Genomic DNA, 6,200 nt, shown 5'->3' with positions numbered 1-6,200 from the left:
TAAATATTAAGACTGGGTTATTGGACTTTGGACCATAATTGGGGTTTGGACAAAAGACCGACACTTGTGGAAATTGGACTATGTGCTATTAATGGGCTTTATATTAAATAAATGATATCTCGTTGATTTAATATAGAGATTTATAATTTGACGTATTTATATTTAACCATATATGCTTGACTGGGTACGGTGGGCGGGATATTTATAAATACTAATAATTATTCATTTGACCAGACACGGGGATGGATTAATAGTCACTGGACTCATTAAAATAGGGGTGGATTACATTCAAGGGTAATTGGTGTAATTGTTAACAAAGTATTAAAACCTTGGATTACACTCAGTCGATAACCTGGTGTATTCATTAAACAAAGTATTAAGACCTTGTTACAGTTCGAATCCCCAATTAGTTGGAATATTTGGCTTCGGGTATAAGGTTAATTTGGCGAAGACTCTCGTACTTTATAATTATGATCAATGGACTATTATGGACAAAACAAAATGGATATATCGAATAATTCAGGACAAAGGACAATTAACCCATGGTAATAAATTAAAATCAACATGTCAAACATCATGATTACGGAAGTTTAAATAAGCATAATTCTTTTATTTTATATCTCATCGAACTTTTATTTATCGTCATTTTATTTATCGTACTTTAAATTATTGTACTTTTATTTATCGCATTTTTATTTATCGTCATTTACTTTATGTCGTGACCCGTCCTAATCCATCTGGACGAATACATTATATTTGGTTACATCGCGAGGTACTTGACCTCTATATGATACATTTTACAAACATTGCATTCGTTTTTGAAAAGACAATCTTTCATTACATCGAAAGTTGACGGCATGCATACCATTTCATAATATATCCAACTATAATTGACTTACTAATAATCTTGTTGAACTCAATGACTCGAATGCAACGTCTTTTGAAATATGGCCTGAATGACACCAAGTAATATCTTTAAAGTGAGCAAATGCACAACAGAAGATTTCTTTCAAACCTGAGAATAAACATGCTTTCAAGTGTCAACCAAAAGGTTGGTGAGTTTATTAGTTTATCATAAACGATCATTTTCATCATTTTAATAGACCAGAAGATTTTCATTTCTCATAAATACACATCTCATATCAGGCATTTCGCAAACTGCATAGAGATAAAAATCATTCATATGGTGAACACCTGGTAACCGACCTTAACAAGATGCATATAGAATATCCCCATCATTCCGGGACACCCATCGAACATGATAAACTCGAAGTACTAAAGCATTCCAAATTCCAGAATGGGAGTTGTTAGTTCTTGTAGATCTACCTTTAGGATTCGCGTCAATTAGGGGTGTAGTAATTCTCATAATTGGTGATGTTCCCTAATTCTTAGGCTACCAAGCTAAAAGGGGCATATACGGCTTAATAATCCAGCCATAGAATGTAGTTTTAAGTACTTGTGTCTATTTCATCAAGCATTTATAAAGCAGCGCATGTATTCTCAGTCTCAAAAATATATATTACAAAAGCATTTAAAAAGGGAGCAAATGAAACTCACAATATGATATTTTTGAAATGTCCCGTTCATATTGATTATAAACGTTCCATATTAATTGATTTCGTTGTGAGTTTTTGACCTCTATATGAGACTTTTTTCAAAGACTGCATTCATTTTTAAAACAACCATAACCTTTATTTTATCTATAAAGGTTTAAAAAGCATTGCGTAGATTATCAAATAATGATAATCTAAAATATACCGTTTACACACGAACATTACATAATGGTTTACAATAAGATTGTATTACATCAAAAATAAGTTTCTTGAATGCAGTTTTTACATAATATCATACAAGCATGGACTCCAAATCTTATCCTTATTTTAGTATGCAACAGCGGAAGCTCTTAATAATCACCTGAGAATAAACATGTTTAAAACGTCAACAAAAATGTTGGTGAGTTATAGGTTTAACCTATATATTATCAAATCATAATAATAGACCACAAGATTTCATATTTCAATATACATCCCATGCATAGAGATAAAAATCATTCATATGGTGAACACATGATAACCGACATTAACAAGATGCATATAAGAATATCCCCTATCATTCCGGGAAATCCTTCGGACATGATAAAAACGAATTCGAAGTATTAAAGCATTCGGTACTTTGGATGGGGTTCGTTAGGCCCAATATATCTATCTTTAGGATTCGCGTCAATTAGTAGATCGGTTTACTAATTCTTACGCTACCAAGCAAAAGGGGCATATTCGGCTTCGATCATTCACCCATATAATGTAGTTTCATTTACTTGTGTCTATTTCGTAAAACATTTATAAAACTGCATGTATTCTCATCCCAAAATATTAGATTTTAAAAGTGGGACTATAACTCACTTTCACAGATTTTTACTTCGTCGGGAGTAATACTTGGCCACTGGTCGATTCACGAACCTATAACAAATATATACATATATATATCAAAGTATGTTCAAAATATATTTACAACATTTTTAATACATTTTGATGTTTTAAGTTTATTAAGTTAGATGTCCTCGTTAGTAACCTACAACTAGTTGTCCATAGTTAGATGTACAGAAATAAATTGATATATATTATCTTGAATCAATCCACGACCCAGTGTATACACGGCTCAGGCTAGATCACTACTCAAAGTATATATATTTTTGGAATCAACCTCAACCCTGTATAGCTAACTCAAACATTACTGCATATAGAGTGTCTATGGTTGTTCCAAATAATATATATACATGGGTCGATATGATATGTCAAAACATTTGCATACGTGTCTATGGTATCCCAAGATTACATAATATATTAGAATACATGTATAATACAATATAAGTTAGCTTGGATATGATTTGTATAGAATTGTTACAATATTTCTCGTAGCTACAACAATCAAAAAATATCCAATATTGTTTTACCCATAACTTCTTCGTTTTAAATCCGTTTTGAGTGAATCAAATTACTATGGTTTCATATTGAACTCTATTTTATGAATCTAAACAGAAAAAGTATAGGTTTATAGTCTAAAATATAAGTTACAAGTTGTTTTTGTAAGAGGTAGTTATTTTAGTCGAAAAAACGACGTCTTGATGACCATTTTGAAAAACATACTTCCACTTTGAGTTTAACCATGATTTTTGGATATAGTTTCATGTTCATAAGAAAAATCATTTTCCCAGAAGAACAACTTTTAAATCAAAGTTTATCATAGTTTTTAATTATCAAATCCAAAACAGCCCGCGGTGTTACTACGACGGCGTATGTCCGGTTTTACGGTATTTTTTGTGTTTCCAGGTTTTAAATCATTAAGTTAGCATATCATATAGATATAGAACATGTGTTTAGTTGATTTTAAAAGTCATGTTAGAAGGATTAACTTTTGTTTGCGAACAAGTTTAGAATTAACTAAACTATGTTCTAGTGATTTCAAGTTTAAACCTTCGAATAAGGTAGTTTTATATATATGAATCGAATGATGTTATGAACATCATTACTTCCTCATGTTATGTGGATGAACCTACTGGAAATGAGAAAAATAGATCTAGCTTCAAAGGATCCTTGGATGGCTTGAAAGTTCTTGAAGCAGAATCATGACACGAAAACAAGTTCAAGTAAGATTTCACTCGAAATAAGATTGTTATAGTTATAGAAATTGAATCAAAGTTTGAATATGAGTATTACCTTTATTTTCATATTGTGAATATATTTCGATCATATTTTAATATATGTATATATTGTTATAGGTTCATAAATCAACATGTAGCCAAGTCTAATTCTCGACGAATTAGTAATCTGTGAAAGTGAGTTATAGTCCCATTTTTACTATTTAAATTATTTTAGGATGAGAATACATGCAAAATTTATAAATGTTTTACAAAATAAGCACAAGTTCATGGAACTACATTCTACGATTGATTTGTTATATCGGATATCTGTACTTATTATTATTATGCTTGGTAACCTAAGAGTTAGTGAAAAACACTACTTGACGCGAATCCTAAAGGTAGATCTACGGGCACCAACCACCCCCATTTTCGAATAGTGGAAATGCTTTAGTACTTCGAAGGGTTCTTGTCATACATTTGAATAGTGGAATGTATGATGCTAGATATCTTAAGCTCTCTATGTTAAGGTCGGTTACCAGGTGACTCATCGTATGAATGATTTTTGTAGTTGTAATGATCCTGCGCATTTAATTAAATGAAATCTCGTGGCTTATTAAATGTTATGATTATTATGTAGAAATTAAACCTATGACTCACCAACATTTTTGTTGACATTTTAAGCATGTTTATTCTCAGGTGAATATTAAAAACACTTCCGCTGTCGTATGCCAACCCAAGTTTAAGATTTGGAGTCGGCATAATTGTTTATATTGTTTAAACTTGCATTTGGAGTATTTGTTGTAATATATTTGATCATATTGTAATGGGTTGTGTAAAAACTTATTTATTTGAGGAGATTGTCTTTGATAGATAATCTAAATTATGTCATTAAGACCTTTATTCAATAATAAAGGTTATGGTTGTTTTTTTTAAAACGAATGCAAGATTTGAAAAACGTCTCATATAGAGGTCAAAACCTCGCAAAGAAACCAATTAATATGAAATGTTTATAATTAATATGAACGGGGTATTTTAGTTGGTATCCGAGCGTTGGTCTTAGAGAATCAGAAAATTTTTCATTAGTGTGTCTAACTGATTTTTGATGCATTAGTGAGTCTAGACTTCGACCGTAATTATTTTAAAAATGATTGCTTAATATAATTGTTGGAAACATAAGATTATTAACATATAAATATTATAGGATATATCATTCTCTTAACGTGCCTGCTATTATGTGATAGATGACTTCATCCGATCATATAAGCATCTCTAGTGATTCAGATTTCATTTACTTATCACCTGATTTGGAGGCTGAGTCAAAGCGTACGACTTATGAACCAACGGAAAAGTTAACTTTTGGTTCTACCATTAAAGTGGAAAATTGTTGGGAAAATTGGGAAGATTCACAATTGCCAGTAGATGTTCCAGAAGAGGATCCAGAAGAAGATCCCGAAGAGGAACCCGAAGAAGAGGATCCTGAAGAAGTTGTGGAAATTACCAAACCACAACGTGATTTGGGAAAATCTTTGGCTGTTATAACCTATCCCAAACCCGATGAAACTATTATGACCCAAAATGTTTGTGATCATCCACCTGAACCACCTAAGAGACCAGTTTATAAAATGACCGCTCATATAAGGAATGTTGGTTTTGCCCCAAACAATTAGCCGAAAGAACCAATTGGGAGGAATTGGAAAAAGAACTATCCAAACGAAAATCCAAACGTTTGGCAGAGAAAGAAACAACGTCAACATCTAAGAAATCTCGCCGTTCTTGAACCATCGGCAGCTATCCTGTATACCATGCATTGTATAATATGTATTATATTGTGTGTTTAAGCTTGTAAGAAAATCCGCAATGTAATTTTCCTTATGATTGTATAATAATAAGAATAAGCATGGAAGTTTTATTATTATTATTACAACTTATTATTACGTAGTAACGTAATAACTTACTATAGTTTTTCATATTAGAATTTTAGTAGTTAATTTGTGTGTTAGCTGCTAAGTATGAACATTATTATAGTTATAAAACGCTAATATGAAGAAAAAGCTTTTATAATAAAAAGTTCATATTAAGCTACAAAATACTTTTTGGCTACTTCTAAAATTCTATATGATTAACTCAGTCGATTATTTTTGAAGGAAATGGCTCCTCCAGCTACTAGACAGCAACAATTGAACACAGAAGAACTTCAAGCTTTTGCTGCAAATATGGCTGCAGTGGTGAATGCAATGAACAACAATAACCAATTGGGTTCCAGCAGTGGAGGAAACAATGGCAACCGGGTAGGATGTTCCTACAAAGCTTTTATGGCCTACAAACCCAACGAGTTTGAAGGAACTGAAGGACCCGTTGGACTAAAGTGGTGGACAGAGAAGGTTGAAGCCGTGTTCACAATCAGCAACTGCGCAGAAGAGGATAAAGTTAAGTATGCCACACATACTTCCATGGTCCGCTTTCAAGCACATGATGACGGAAGAGTACCGTCCCAGAACCGAAATCAACAAGCTCAAGACAGAGCTTAAAGTACTGACAACCCAATGGTTAGATGTCACTACTT

The sequence above is a fragment of the Rutidosis leptorrhynchoides genome, chromosome 10 (assembly GCF_046630445.1).
Source record: "Rutidosis leptorrhynchoides isolate AG116_Rl617_1_P2 chromosome 10, CSIRO_AGI_Rlap_v1, whole genome shotgun sequence".
Classification (NCBI taxonomy): domain Eukaryota; kingdom Viridiplantae; phylum Streptophyta; class Magnoliopsida; order Asterales; family Asteraceae; genus Rutidosis; species Rutidosis leptorrhynchoides.
Note: the sequence above shows the minus strand (reverse complement) of the source record.